Source organism: Xyrauchen texanus, chromosome 22, assembly GCF_025860055.1.
Source record: "Xyrauchen texanus isolate HMW12.3.18 chromosome 22, RBS_HiC_50CHRs, whole genome shotgun sequence".
NCBI classification, from domain to species: Eukaryota; Metazoa; Chordata; class Actinopteri; order Cypriniformes; family Catostomidae; genus Xyrauchen; species Xyrauchen texanus.
Genome location: NC_068297.1, coordinates 5,749,806 through 5,766,849, shown reverse-complemented (window position 1 = coordinate 5,766,849; position 17,044 = coordinate 5,749,806). Strand labels below are relative to the sequence as shown.

Here is a 17,044-nt window from a genome sequence, read left to right as displayed (position 1 = left end):
ACATTGTTGGGGGAATTTTGGTCAGAATTTTGTACAAGAAAACCTAATGAGATTTCCCCTTTCACTCTTTTGTGTCTGCTGCAAGCATTTGCTCCAAATTTCATCTGACAGAGCAAAGACTGCATGTAATGGAACATCATATTTTCATGAGAGCTGCACTATACTGACGTGGTGCTTCTGACTGCTGTGGGGGCCTTGGTTACCGCTGCCGGGAGTCGTTTCGGTCTACTGCCCTTTCCGTCAATGAGGCAGGCTACGGAGGGTGCGGGAGAGCCTGTTAGTGTGTTGTTCCAATGTGGCGAGACAGAGATGACATGGGTGGAAAATCGCCTCCGATTTCAGCTACCCACTCTCTCTGCCCCAACCAAACCCCATTTAATGTCTAATAGAAACAGCCAATCACAGCTGGCCCTGTTGCTGGGTAATGGCTCTCCCGCCCCCATGCCTAAGTATGCTAATATGTGGTGATCACATCCCCCTTGCCGAGACGAGAGCTCTTACGGCACAGATGTGGGTGTGTTGGGGGCTTGTCTACAGTGAGGGAGAAAGAAAAAATACAAAGGCCAATTGGCAGATAGAGGAAGAGTATTATAGTAGATGGCGAATGACTTTTTTCCCAAAGGTAAGGTGTTAAACCCAGAGAATGAATCATCATGGCCTAATATAGCTGGCTTTAGATGGTTCCATCGAGGCGCAGATAGGTGATGTACAAAAACAACCTGTCTACCATTTAGAGAATTGGTTTCATCAAATTAAAAAGAGAACTTTTAATCTATTTCCACTTATTTTGTCTGGCTTTCAACTCTTAAAGTAGTACTCCGGTTTCAGTACAAGTTAAGCTCAATCGACAGCATTTTGTGGTATAATGTTGTTTACTACAAAACAATTATTTCAACTCGTCCATCCTTTTCTTTAGAAAAAAGCCAAAAATTAGGTTACAGCGAGGCACTTACAATTGAAGTAAATGGGGCCAACTTTTGGAGAATTTAAAGGCAGAAATATGAGGCTTATAATTTTATTAAAGCACTTTAATTATTCAGAAAAAAAACTCTTTTGAGCTGTAAAGTTGTTCAAATCGTTGTTTTTAGGGTTTTAGGCTATACATTTGAAACATTGAATAATGAAATGGATTGGCCCCATTCACTTCCACCGCAAGTGTTTCAGTGTAACCCAGATTTCTGCTTTTTCTTTTTTTTCTTTTCTTTTTTTTTTAAGAAAAGGAGGGTTTTATGTAACAAAAAACAGACAGAATATGAAGGACACATTTTTCATTTTAGGATTTTTTATGAGCTAAAAACAATATCAGCTTTGATTTTCAATCACATTTTTGAAGATATTTGATTGGACTGAACATTTTTAAACAAAATTGGATTAAAAATACAAAATAGCAGTATTTGTTTCTGAGAAACCAGTCCCTGAATTTAACATGCAATGTAAAAATGTTTTGGTGAAATATTCCTTTCAAGTTCTTTTGGTTTTGTAGGCTGGTATTTGTTGACATGCATGTGTGTTTACCTCCAGTCAGGTGTGTGTGATCGCATTCATCAGCTCTGCAGTTTTGACGCAGTGGTGTGGCGGCAGTAGACAGTGACAGACTGCATATTAGAGTGACAGTCACCAGAACAAACACACACACACATCCACATACATCCACATACATGTACATGCCTACATAAATATGCATGAGCCCTGCACACATGCCTCTGGTTGTTATTTGGGAAAAAAGACCTTTACATTAATCAAACAAATGCATGAGTTTTGAATTAAGTGAGATGAATTTTAATGAGGAAGCGTGGTTTGAGATGGGTGGATTTTGTTTAATAACAAGCGTATGTGTGCCGGTGTTCAGTGAGGAGGATGCTGGGAAGGCCAGCAGGGTGCAGGCCAGTGAGCAGAATAATAATGCAGCTACATACCTTTGTTCCATTGCAGCCCTCATGTTTTTTCACTGCTCAGAATCATTCACGTGTAGCCAAATGTGCAGAAACATTAGGAGATTTTGGGCTGTAGACGAACTAGAATGGAATTTTTTTCCCAAGACTAGAGAGCAGCAATATTGCTGGATTTGTCAATTTGTGAATTTAAAAGGAAAATCCTTTTTTGAAATTGTACGTTAAGTAGCTGCTGTTTGTGAAGTGGAGGGTTCATTCTGTGTCTGTAGTTTGTTTCCAATATAGCCTGAAATCGACTTTACATACTATAAGTACACAAACGCATTGCAAGTGTCCTTGTGAATATACTTAAAGTGTGCTTTTGCATTATTGTGGCAGTAAAGGCTCAGGCATACTTTGTTTTTACTTTGTCCTTATGTCTCGCACACGGTCAAAACCTCAAGCCTTGAGCCAAAGTATTCTCTTTTGACTGCGAGCCCTTACTGACGCTCACAGGCACGAACTGTACTGCTGTTGATGAAATTTACATCACACGTTGTTTGCAAAATGTAGAAACAAAGTATATTTTTGCCTTAAACCTCAGGATAGAGGTCTTTTTCCATCCCGTACCCGAAATTTCCCTCTGTATTTTCCTCCATGTTCACCCAGTGCTTGAATTGAGGGAGGGCTGGGGGGGCTCATTTGCCTCCACGTCTGAGACCATCAATCCTCGCATTTTATCACGTGGCTTGTTGAGGGCTTTTACGTCAATACTCGCTGAGCTACCTAGACCCCTGTCCCTACAGTTTCTTGATCCGTTTAAGTGCTCTTTGCAAGAATTGTGGCTCGTGGCATATGTGAAAATATACATGGTAAATGTCCGCAGGGCTTTGCATTGCGGTTACTTAATGCTTCAAAAAATAAAAATGTATTTAGCATTATTCCAAACATATTTAATGGCAAATAAAGAGGATGCAGTTTATTGATTGATTCATTTTCCATATAACAAGTGCAACTGTAATCATGTGATCGACAAATAGTCTCACTCATCCCACGTGATTTAATTATCATCCGAACGCATTAATATTATCTCAGAGCAGCCATGAAAATGTACTTTTACAGACGTCATCCTGAGAAACTATTGCACTCCCAATAGGGCTAATGTTTTGTTGTTTTGTTTGTTGTTGCATTAATTCATTAACAATATAAAAATAGATATTCACATCTGATTTTTTTAGGCACTTTTCAGATCACCCGCCCCACACAGAACTCTTGGACGTATCATCCGCTACTGCCTTCAACTTGTAAATATAATCCAACGCCACAAGTACTCTGATCGGTTCCTCGGGAATGCCGACCTCGACCTCAGGACTCAAGGGGGTGATAGAGTTACCTTCATGTTTGTAGCATTATTTGTTATTGTTCAGGTAGAAGAAAATGTATGTTAATGTGCACAATAGCGCCCCTTGTGGCTGATAATGCAACGCCTACTTATTTTGCGTTTGGAATTACAGTCTAACAATTTCGAAACACAACAAAACACAAAAAAAATGTCTGTGTTCATATACTTTAAATGATTTGTTATTGTTAAGGTAGCTATAAACATTGAATGTAACTAACTTCTTCAGCAAGATTAGCTTCAAACTGGTGCTCTGCCATGACCGTAGTAGACCTGAAAGAGACATCTGACCGTAGAGGACAGTTTATAAATGTGCACAATTGGCGATGTTGAGCATTCAATCCCTTGTTTTGATTTGCTGTTTGATACATTTCAGAACACAACAACACACAAAATTGAGCTTGCGTAGCTAGAACAGTCTACATTAACATACTTCCAAAGAGTCTGTTTTAGGCTTATATACTTTATATGGTGCATGTATTTGAATGCAACAGGAAGTGCATTTGACTGTTTGGACAGTTTGCATGCACTTTTTGCTCATTTTTGTTTTTATGAATGTGCTTGTGTGTGTGTTTGTGTCCATATTTTCCTTTGTCTTCTGGGTGTGGCCAATCCCTCTCCAGTGGGCATTTCACTACATTTGTAGACTCCAGTATAAATGTCACCCACTACTGGAGGACTCCTCCCTGCACCAGCGAGAAGCCCCTGCACTGACCTTGATCTGGTAGAAATGTCATGGTATCCAACCTGCCTTGACATTACACTGAAGAGAAGGGGACTATATTTGCACATGAAGAGTCTTGCCATTAAATATCCTTCACATCATGGTGTCGAACCTTCTTGGTTTGTTATGGCTTTGAAAGGCCCCTGTGTTACTTTTACATTCTCTGTTAATTGTATATGCATTACGTGCAGGTGGCTATGATCATATTATTACCCTTTGGGCATGTTTTTTCCTTGCAGTCTGGCCAGATTAGCATGAAAGATGACATTAGCTCTGTTCTAATATAAAGACTGATACTGTATATGTGTGTAACAATCCATCAATCTGGATCGATACATCGATCAAATAACCAAGGATGCGATGTCATCGATGCAATGTGTAAACATCGATGTGGATTTTTTTTAAAGATGCATGTTTATGTTCACACTAAGTCCAGCCACATCCGTACACATTTCCATCAGGCGATGCAGCAACCATATGATATTCATCTCGCTTTATTAGCAATAAATATGCTTTTCATGTGAGACACGGATATGCATGGAGTGATTGAAGCCTGAAGTTGAGCTCTTCGCTATCTGTGCGCTGTCAACAGGGCTGCAAGGACATACTCTCCTGTCGTGGGTATGTAAGTATTTTGGATTGAAAGACTTGCTTGACTGTTGTAGAGATGACAAATTGCCACTCTAGTGTTTACCTCATTCCACAAGGCAATGAGCTGTCAACAAACGATTGATGATTTATTATTTATTATTTATTTTTCGGTATTATTTTTAATAAGTACCTTATGTTGTTCTGGATGTCCCAATGTGCATACTGCATTTGCACTATTAGAGTGCTCAGTAAAATATTCAAATTACATTTTGGTTGCATTTGTGAGATAAAAAACTATTTTAACTGTGTAAAATAGGCACATAATATCGTAACATCGATCGCAAGTGAATCGATATAAGATAGTCTTTGCAATTCTTCCCATAAGGCCTGCACCCCTGAGTCTTCTCTTTAATGTTGTACATGTGCTTGTTGTACATGTGTGGCATCTATTTCTCTAACTAGAGATGTACTTATCCTCTTGTTTAATTGTACATCTGGCCTTCCACATCTCTTTCTGTCCTTGTTAGAGAGAGTTGTCCTTTGTCTTTGAAGACTGTAGTGTACACCTTTGTATGAAATCTTCAGTTATTTTGGCAACTTCAAGCATTGTATAGCCTTCATACCTCAAAACAATGATTGCCATTTTTGACCTTATATTGACCTTAAGACTTGCCAGTCTATGGCATACTGTGGCAACTCAAAAACAAACACAATGACAATGTTAAGCTCCATTTAATGAACCAAGTATCTTTCAACTGTGTTTGATATAATGGCAAGAGATATTCTAGTACTAGCAGTAATTGACTGCCAGAGTATATATATATATATATATATATATATATATATATATATATATATATATATATATATATATATAGATATAGATATATATATATATACACTACCGGTCAAAAGTTTTGAAACACTTGACTGAACTGTTTCTCATGATCTTAAAAAAATCTTTTGATCTGAAGGCGTGTGCTTTAAATGTTTGAAATTCGTTTTGTAGACAAAAATATAATTTTGCCACCATATTAATTTATTTCATTATAAAACAAAAAAAAAAAAAAAAAAGTCTTTGAAATTGATGACTTGGACCAAATAATAAAGAAAATAAACCAATAATTGCCCAACATAGATGGGAACTCCTTCAATACTGTTTAAGAAGCATCCCCAGTGTGAAACCTCAAGAAGTTGGTTGAAAAAATGTAATGAGTTCATGTCTGCAAATTCTAGGCAAACTAATACTTTGGCTAGAAAATGACTACTTTGAAGATGCTAAAATATAACACAGTTTTGATTTATTTTGGATTTTGTTTAGTCACAACATAATTCCCCTAGTTCCATTTATGTTATTCCATAGTTTTGATGACCTTACTATTATTCTAGAATGTGAAGAAAACTTTTTTTTAATAAAGAATGAGTGTGTGTTTCAAAACTTTTCACCAGTAGTGTGTATATATACAGTATTGTGCAAAGGTTTTAGGCACTTAAGATGTTTAATAAAAGCATTTGTCTTAAGATGGTTATTTATATCTTCAGCTTTAGTGTGTCAATAATAAATATACATTTTAGACTCCCAAACATTACTTTTGCAAATAGAAACGATTAGTTAGAAGAACAGGGAGCCCTGCAACAGATGTCATGGCCCCCGCAAAGCCCCCCACTGAACATTGTGTCAGTCTGGGATTGCAAAAAGAGACGGAAGAAATTGAGACAGTCTAAATAGAAGAACTGTGGCGAATTCTATAAGAAGCTTGTATATATATCATTCAAATTTTGATTAAAATATTGGAATTTATATTGATGGAACTATTTGAAGTGACACTCTTCACTGGTGATTGAAATAAACTTCAGCTCCAATTGATTAATCAAGATTTCACTAATATTCTTCTAAGTTTGTTGTAATATTATAAGACAGTATCATTTTGGTTTTTGAATGGAGCTAAACTGTCTGTCTGCTCATTTGGAACATGAAAAACACAACTTTTGTTTGCTCATTGAGACAAAAACCTTGAGCGACTACAAGAGAAGCAATTCAGATGAGTTTCATGATTGTGGTGTTTGATTCACTAGTGTTCTCCTCCATGTTTTTATCCTCCAGACCCAACTCTGTCCTGTTAAATTGCTTTTAAATTACATTTCTAGGTTTCTCCCCAGATTCCCTTTATTTTCTCTGAAGGTAATGCAATAAATATCCATTCAGAATATCCAATTTCAGCTGGTTCTGGGCTATGGACATTGACAGTGAGGTAACACTGGACACAATGTACCAATCACACCTTTTACCATCACTGTTCCCAAGTGTACATCAGAACCACTTTTTTCAGCAGTTGATTTAAAATGGGGGACCAGAACCTCTTCGATTCAAAATAGAAAAATACAGCGTGTTTGTCAATCCAATCCATCCATAAATGCGTCGGTCCAGATTTAAATATATATATATATATTTTTTTTTTTGGAGATTGCGTAAATTATGATAGAATTTTCATGTTTGGGGGAATTATTCCATTAACCTCTGTTCCGTCATTGACATCTGAAATACCATGTCATAATTGGACTCTCTTGCTGGTAAAAAGCCTGGATCTCTATTCGGAGGACATTTACACATCATCCGAAAATGAAATCATCCAAAACCCCAATATGATTTATACCATTAAAGGAATAGGGGCACCCTTTACAAATCATTATAAATGAGTATGAAGGATCCGTGCTCACCCATGCTGTGCCGCCAGAGCATCACACCATGGCATCAGGTGGCTGGATTTAAATAGCGAGGGCCGAGGCCACATCTGTTGCGGCTGGTCTGGAGGAAAAAGCCACTGAAGCTCGAATCTGTGAGTGCGAGATGGCATTTAGATGAGTGGGGTTTACCCAGCAGCTGTGAAGGTGCTATACGGCATGATGGATGAAGGTCCTGCTGCCTATACAGCACATAAAATAGTCGTTTGCTGTAAGGGAATGAGACACAGCTACCCTGTTGCACAAATGCTTACATACTGTTTGTTGGATGCAGTGGCTTTGTTCCAAACAAGAACACTGTTGTTTTTATTTTTATTTTTTTGTGCGTTTGTATTTCTGTCACATATTCCTGTTTACCAAATACAATAGAAAGCAAAAGAGTCTGGTTCCAGAAGTACAAATCCCATTAATTTTCTCCATTGGTGAATTGATTTTTACTAGGCTATAACTAGGCTAAAAGACAGACCTCCAAGTTTGTTAATTGATGCTTCTGTTGAAGCCATCAGTCAGTGTTATATCTGATGAAAACCTACACAAAACACGATACAGCAGAGAAATATTTACCAACGGGAGAATCATGGCTAGCAGATTCAGTTAATTCCCTCATGAAAAATTAAGTACACAGACGTTTGTCTTTTTGTCTTATTTAAAAATTTGTCATGATGTTATTCACCTCAGAGCTGGTTGGTTTGGTTCATGGCTTATAATGCTTTTATGAAGGAATTTATTCAGATCTTTATGAAAGAAAGGAATGGAAAAATGGGAAAAATACTTCTGGAACCAAGACAGCTGAAAATGCAGACTGATACCGTCGCATTCTATACCTTTATTATACTAAGTGTCAACCTGCTACATATCACACATATAATATTTAATCAACTATACCTAAATATTATAAGTTTCGTTCATAATTGTATACTAGTGTGTACTGCATACTACCGGTGTGAAGACCAGTGCTGCCTTTTCCTGTGGAATAGAGCAACAATGAGGTGACAGCATTGGGAAACCTCACCCATCCTCAATCCAATGAATTCCCAACTCTTTTCACCTTTTCAGGAAAAGGTTTCTTTCCTTCATTTCTGCTCCAAATCTGCTGTCACAGATAAATGAATGCAGACAGAGTGCTCTGATTGGACTGGTAGGGAAAGCAAATCTCGAATCTTTGTTCTATTTTTGGAACGAAGCTTCACAGCTTTTGGATAATGAACCGTTCTCTTTGTAGCGATAGGAAAGATCCTCCAAGTATGTGGTATGTCCTTGAGGTTTGGCATCTTGTTGTGTATAACCTCAGTTGATCTTGATGATAAACCACAAATGTGTTGCACGTTGATAAAACACCCTTTTTTTCTCACAGTGACGGAAAGTCGATATTCGAGTGGAAAAATATTTGGAATGTTTCTTGCTTGTAACTATTATGCTGTACGATTTGACAGGTGTCACCTATTGATTATGTTTTCAGATTGGCACAAAAACAATCCTCCATATTACTATTACAGGAAAGAAATCCATATTCAGTCTGGCAGCGCATCAAAAGGACATTCGTGCTCGTATTTAGAATGATTAATAACAACTCTTGAATGAAGGCACGCACACAAACACAAGCGCTCATTAACTGCCAAGTTAAAATCTGCGAGAAAATATCAGCAGAATTTCCTCTCCCATCTTGTTGAAGAATACTTTAGCCTTGAATGACCTCTATCTGGGCGTTCTCCTTCCCTGCCTCCCCGTATCTACACCCTAATCAATTTGGGATAGATCAGAAAGCCTGGCATCTCCCTCTTCAAGTGGATTAGCTCCTTTTGTAGCATCTTTAAGCTGATTGAGGGAAGCATACTGTGTGGAATACATCAGGATGACCGACGCTCCTAGCAGCACTACTCTTGCCTTCATGTTTATTTATTGCAAAGCCCCTAGAAGGCAAAAAAAGCACCTGTTTCCTGCCCTGGCTTTCAGTCAGCAGATAAAACCTAGGGACAGAAAGGCGACTCTGATGAGACTGAGCCAGTTGTGCTGTCGGTTGCCAAGTGATGGATCCAACACAACACTGTCTCGGGTTAACACAGGCTTTCAAACATCAGTCAGTTAACCTTGAGAGAATTGGGATGTTTTGTCTGTATCGTATCCATCACATATGGAAATGAATTAGACCTGTTCTCATTACATTTTTGGAAGCACTGACTGTCAGTAATTCAAGATGAACAAGGTGTTCTAGTCAAGGCTGAAATCAAGTTTTATTGCATTGCTCAGTTCGTAAAACGTTAGAATTCGTCCCAATTAGGCTGTTCCTCTTTTGTCTGCCCACGCTGCTGACAGAAAAACATTTAATGTCAGGCTGCATGCCAACAACAAATTTATTTACACATTATTAATTGTTTTAACCTATATTTAACAGTACCTTAATGACAACATGAAATCATTGTTGACCCAATTTAATTATTTTATATGTATATATATATTCCGCTAGGCAAAAATCCTGAGTCTGATCACTTAGGCATGCCATGTCCACACTATTCCATTTTCATTTGAAAGGGCTGTTTTAAGTTTACTAACATCATTGTTTACCAAAGTATGTGGTACTATAGAGTGTTCTCGAAAGTTACGATATTTGGTGACAACGTATAAAAATTAAGGCATTTTCAAACTAAAAACTTATTAGTGTGGACGTGGTTATAGGAAAGTATAATCCTTACCTAAGCATAATTTATGTATGAAGCAAAATGGTGCAGAATGAGTCACTCACAAAATGTTGTCCTAAAACCTGTAACATACTCTACACAATTACATAAACGCAACAATTGTATGTATTGTTGCTTTCCAAAGTGTGTGGTGATCCATCAGACAATGGTGGTAAGGGGTGCTATAGTGGCTGGGGCAGGACCAGAAAGGTGGCACTGGGTGGCAGCTGCTACCCTAAAAATGAGCTTTGCCACCCCAACTCGGACCACGTTCGAGTCCTGGAGACGGTGTTGCCACCCCTTTACTACCTTGGCAAAAAATCCTGTACACGCCCCTGTATAGTGGACATGTGTGAATTTTCTGCTTCTATGGTGTGTTATTTCTTTCATGGCAGTGCAATAGTTTGTGTAGAATATTGCTTAGTAAGTCAAAATCAATATATAGCAACTTAGCTGAATAATAACACATCTAGTTTAATGGCTCAGACTCTTGGAGTACTGAGGTTTGTTATCGCCAAGAGAGCGCACATTAAACATGTTCAACTGGACTGTGCATTGTCAATGTGTTGGCCAAATGCTCACATTTGTATATTTTTGCATAAAGTATGTTTCTGGACTTTGTTAAAACATCTTCAAGCTGACTTTTCTGTTTTACTCAGAAGTACATCATATCACTTAAGTAAAATGTTTTGCAAATGCCTTTATGTTGTCTTTACAACATTTATAGTAGTGGTCGACCGATATGTTTTATTTTTTATGGCTGACACAGATATCCAGAGAGCAGGGTGGCCGTTAGGCTGTTAATATCTGTATAATGCAGATATATCACACATAATATAGTAAGTAACATATACATAAAATTCTAAAAGAAATTGACAGTCATGTAACATTCGTTAACCAGAGGAACTGAGTTTTGATCCCGACAGATAAAATATGCATTTCGGAGAAAGATATTTTATATCAGGACAGGAATTCAACGCTGGATTAAACTAGATATATTTGCAGACGGTATATGATAGAAGTATGATATTTGCCTTTTTATCATGTATGCATGCTCCACAGGATGCTGGATTTTTCAAGATTAGTGAATTTAAAGAATAATTTGTTTAAACGAGATACCCATATAGTTGCAGGCGGTATTTGATATTAGTTTTATTGATATTTGCTTTTACATCATCAGACAAGACAGTTAAAAGTTTCTGGAAACTGTTGTGCAGAGAGGGAGAATAAAACACCTTTCCACTTTAACACTAAGAGCTCATACAAGTCTGTTGCGACTCTGATATACGGACCGTTTAAATGTGACCGTGTTGCACACCTTTCTGTTATGTAGTAACACAGTGGCATGTAACAACAAAACAAACTGTGATTGGTAGTTTACATGTCTCAGACAGCTCCTTCATGTGCAAGCAGGTAATTATCGGTGCCCTCGTGGCCTTAAGAATCAAATCGTCCAAACAAGAAAATGTATCGGCCGATGTCGATAATTAAAAAATTCTGAATATTGTATGATTTATCGGTCAACCACTAATTTACAGGAAATTAAATGATTCCATTCAGAAAAATCAATAGCATGTTGCAATTCTCTTTATATTGTGCAGGTAGGTCAAGATAGAACTTGCTTTACCACACAGTTTCCTCTAAATGCGATGGAATAATTGCCTGAGATTATTCTGTCTACTGTTCTTTGTGCTGAGATGGAATGAATGGATCAAAGTGGAAATAGACAAGTTTCAGTGTGTCTTGAGTGTTGAGGTGAGTGAGTGCGAGTATGATAACCATTTCCTAGTGCATAGAACTGCAGTAATGGCCAATAGGAAGCCTAGCACTGGACGGGGCTCTTTGCACACTGTGTGCTTGTCGCTTGAGGCTGGCTGCTATCTCTCAAAACCTACTCCGGTGTCTCCCTCCCTACTGCCTTCTGTTGCAGGTAAGCAAGAGACAGATTTAGTAGGTGTGGTGTAAAGCCTCAGAGAGATGTTTATTGGAAATAATTATAAACATTAGAATAGGGAAAATAACATGTTCATGGGGGGAAACTGGCATCATCATGGTGAGATGGTGCTTTGGAAGGAAGAGGTAGTGTCGACAGGAATGATCCAGGACGTGGGTGGGGTCCAACGGCCGCATGCGCTCCCATCTGTGGTTCGGAGCATGAGAGGCGGTGACTCCTGTGGCAGCCTGTCTTCCCAGGCACTGCGGCGAGTGTGAGTGAAAGGCGGCCCGGTATCCATGGCCGTCAGCCGCAACGCATGCTCCCAATCTCACGGTGTCACATCTAATTTGGTCAGGCGTGCATCTAATTTGACCAGTACCCTCCACGCTCTGCTCCTGGGTGCACACATGTAGACTCCCCAAGGAGAGGCACCCTCTGCATTTTTTTGGCAGCGGTGATGAGGCTGAACACATCAGGTCGAGAGGGAGGGGTAGGTCATTCCATCACACTACATGGGCAGCTGTCTTCTAAGGCAGCATCGCAACTATCATGGAACCTCAAAATGATCGATTTAGACTGATCTATATAGGCAGCAACAAATAGTGCTGTGCACGAGAGACCAACTCACAATTAATTTCAAATGGATGATGCATGATGAAGTTGCCAACCATTTGGAATAACCTTGGGATTGGGATTCGAGAGTGCAGAAATGATGCATTACAATGCAGCCTATGCATGCAGTTCACTAGGTTTTGTAACAGAGGGACTCTTCCCTATCTCTCTGTATTTTCCTTTTTATTTCGCTGTGTCTCATTTAATATTTTTTGCTTTTTTCGACTTTTATTCCAATCCTTTCTTGTTTTTATTTTGGCTTATATTTCTGTGCCATCTCTGTTTTGTTTGAACTTCCTTCTCCACACTTCTCCTCTTTGTAGTACTTCCATCTTTTCTTTCTCTAAATAAAGTCATCAAGCTCAGCACTTTATTTCTCTCCAGTATACACTCTCACATGACACATCTCTTTTGTATCTGTGGCATCACAGAGAAAATGGCTCTTCAAACAACCTTGTCCAAGTAGGTGAAAACCGACCTGTGGGAAAAAGCCTTCAGAGAAACACAATATCACATATACATCCAGCCATCCATCCGGTGCCTTGGACATGTTTTCATGAAATTCACTTCATAAGGTCTGCTGAACACCCTGTACCAGCTCAATAAATGTACATGGAAATAATATTTAATAACCTCTTTTGCTCCCCATATGTCAAAGGAAAATAGTTCTCTCTGCCTAGAAAATGTCTTTTATATTGTTTCAAACCAGTTTTCCTGATCTTGGCAAAGCGAAATCGTCTTCGGGTGATTAATTGCCACAGCAGTACATAAGTACTGCAGTGTTGGAGAAATGGCCTTCACAGTAATGTTAGATGGATTGGCAACCCAATACTTTGAAAATAGTCCAGGCTGAAAAGCCCTTGGCTGGAACCCGGTGAACCCTTCTGCTGAGGGCCCCGGGTCCTCTCATTACAGCGTGCTGACATGCCAGTATAAATACATATTTCAGCTTCAATCTAAGCTGATTTGGGTTTACGCCTGATACCGCTCATTCGAAATGTGGCATAAACAGTGTTCAGACAGACAGTGGGGAGTGCATACAGAGGGCAGATTGGGGATGTCCCCCAGTACTGTTTCAGAGAGTTTGCTCAACATTCTGTGTTGAAGATGAATATCACTGTTGGACGACATCAATGTCTTTTAGCTGAACTTCGTAAAAAACACTAACATCAATCTTTGGTTGGGGATTTAGTACCAGGAATAATAGTGATAGACCTGTACATCGGCCAGGCCAAGTAATCAGCCAATATTTAGCAGTTTGAGATTATCAGCAACACCTGATAGCCCATTTCGGCATTTAAGAGAATTGTAGCTTTTTACATTGTGTTAGTGAAAAATACCAAGATTTACAAACACACTCATTCATCAGTAAAAATTATTTTATGAAAAGTAAGAATTTAGTTTCAGCAATTTTGTGTACATCTAATTTATCATTATTTAATTGTTCTATCGGCATTGGCATTGGCCACGGAAAACCCATATTGGTTGACTAGTACTGAAAAATGTTTGGCCACATCCACACTAATATCATATTGTTTGAAAATACATTGATTTTGCTTTGTTTACACCTCTTATCCACACTGGAACTGTTTTCCTTCACTAAAAACGGTACATTTTAAAAACGCTCTCCAGGGGTCACCACATTTGTGCATGTTTTATTAATGCTACACAATGTTCTTAACGCCCTATGCCATTATCAACCTTGTTAATGTAATTTACAGTATGATCAAGAATGCTGAATGGAGATGCTAAACAGCTTACCATATACAGTAAATATTAACATTTTAAACCCTTGCTGCCTTCATATTTTAAGGGACAGGCAGACATCACCTAATGCATCAGTTACTCAAACTGGAATTGGTGAACCTGCAGAACCATCATTCATGAAGCCACACAGCCAAAAGAAAAACAATGAAGAACAGATGTATTCGCCATCTTCCAGCTCAGCAGTACAAAGAGCCAATGAGATGCTGCAGGATCTGGGGCGACTCAGAGACGAGATGAGGAGTCTAATGCAGGTAAAAGCTTCAGAAATCAATGCTAATTTTTACACTCTTGAAGTCTTGCTTTAGGTTTAGTTATTAGAGTTACTCTGTCTTGGCCATAGCAATTAAAAGTTAAATTGCTGTCTTCTACCAATTTGTCATTATTCTCAAAGAGGTCGATGGCTAAAAACTGGCATCATAGATTCGAATTTGGCTGTCAAACCCTAAAAATTGTATTTTGCAGCATACTGACACAAAATGCACTCATGTGTCTTTCTTAATAGTTAATTTACTGACACTTTAGCTCTGTTCCAAAGCCAAGTGTTAAAGAATGCAGGTGTCTTGAGATGTGTTTCTAAAAGTTATTTTAGCTCAACACAGCATCTTAAAATGTGGAAGTACAATAAGAACAAATGTCTTTGAAACGAAAGCACTTTGAAATGCTCTAATTAAAAATCATTTAACATTAAAATAGCATTGAAAATTCAACAATAAAATGTTCATGTACCAAAGTTCAGTTCCAAACTTTATATTTTTTTTACTGTCATTATATTATTTGACAGGCAATATAAAAAAAAAAACAGAATATTTTGGAACTATTTCAATGTGAATATTTATTATAATATTTCAATTATTATTTAGTTTGTACCCTTTTCTCCACAATGTGGAATGCCCAATTCCCAATGTGCTCTAAGTCCTCGTGGTGGCGTAGTGACTTGCCTCATGAGGACGGATCTCAGTTGTGTCTGTGTCAGAGAACGTCAATCTTATCACGTGTCTTGTTGAGCATGTTGTCGCGGAGACATAGCATGTGTGGAGGCTTCACGCTATTCTCTGCGACATCCACGCACAACTCACCATGTGCTCGCGAGAGCAAGAATCTCATTATAGCGACCACGAGGAGGTTACCCCATGTGACTCTACCCTCCCTAGCAACCAGGCCAATTTGGTTGCTTAGTAGACCTGGCTGGAGTCACTCAGCACGCCCTGGATTCGAACTCACGACTCCAGGTGTGGTAGTCTGCGTCCTTACTCGCTGAGCTAATTTACAACCCTGCTAAATTGCAGCCCCCCAGAATGCAATCACTCTTAATGTAATTTTTTCAATTAGTGAAATTCAATTAGCTTTTTTGCATCAAAGACATTTGTCATAAATATGTATATATATATATATATATATATATATATATATATATATATATATATATATATATATATATATATATATATATATATATTATGTACAGTATATATATTTAGATACATATTTTTATTAGCCAAACTCCGTTCAGCATTTATATCTTAAATTATGTACATATTCACTTTGGCTGCTAAGTAAAATAAACCAATGAAGCATTCTTAAGGTGGCGTCTTCACTGAAGTTTTGCAAGTTGCCACATTCTCCATTATTTGCCATTGTTTTGTCAGAACAGCATCGCAGCCAGGTAACTGCAGAGTACCCTTAATCTTAACCCTTATGCTACATACGGCAAGAGGCACATATGGAGTGGACAAAGTAGTACGCTTCTTTTTGTTGCATTTTCAGTGTTGCAATACTGCTTGCACTACTTTCATTACAAAATGGCATAAAATAGTGTACAGTTTGGGATGCACCGTAAATTGCTTTAGGTGTGAATGGACCCTTAGATGACTGTCCGAGCTCTGGATTGCATTAATCTAATTGAAGGGGGGCTGCTGATGAAATCATGGCAAGACATTGAAGTGAGAAATGTGTGTCTCATTGACCAGACACTCATTTTTCCAATTGTTTCTTTCCTTTGCCTCCCACGCTAATAAATTACAGCACTTCTTCAATGTGCCACTGTATGTTTCTATCCATTAATGTCACCCTCGCTCTCCCAATAAGGCATTGAGTTTCCTGGCACCCCTCTGCAGCTGAAAAATTCCATCAGCCCAGAATAATGTAACATACAGCAAATGACACATTAGCATATAATTGAGGATGCAGGATTTGAATGCTCTTTTGATGCCGTCTGTCTCTCTCTCTCTCTCTGTCTCACTCTCTTTCTGGAAGTGAGACAGCCTTGTCACTAGTCTTGCCGTTTGGCATGTTTTAATGGAATGTCATTCACATTGCAATGTGAGCAGTTATGTACCTGCCAACAATATCCCATAGCGGCAATATGATTTTGTATTTTTGCCATTTTGTGAACGGTAAAACGTTGAAAAGTGAGACCTCTAGGTACATTTGCCTCTGGTGCTTTAAGCTCTGTTAAAAAACTAATTTAAACACATCATGGGTATTACTGACTCAAAGGTTGTTCTAGAAGGTTTTTCATTTAAATATAATTGTGCTGCCTCGTAAGATATCTCGTTTTTGCCAAATTATTTGTCTGAAAGCATTACGCAGATGACAGATGATTAATTTAATTCAATATTAATATATATAAAAAACATTTCAGTCCCATTAAAAATTCACTATTTTACATAATGTTTGTGCGTGCTGTGTATTTTTATGCTTATTAGGGTGCCCTGATAGGCCAATTGT

The 17,044-nt window shown here is 38.3% G+C and overlaps 1 pseudogene; it reads left to right on the top strand.

Annotated features, from left to right (window-relative positions):
- Positions 1-17,044, top strand: part of LOC127662303 (protein TALPID3-like) — a 108,836-nt pseudogene that overhangs the window by 41,046 nt on the left and 50,746 nt on the right.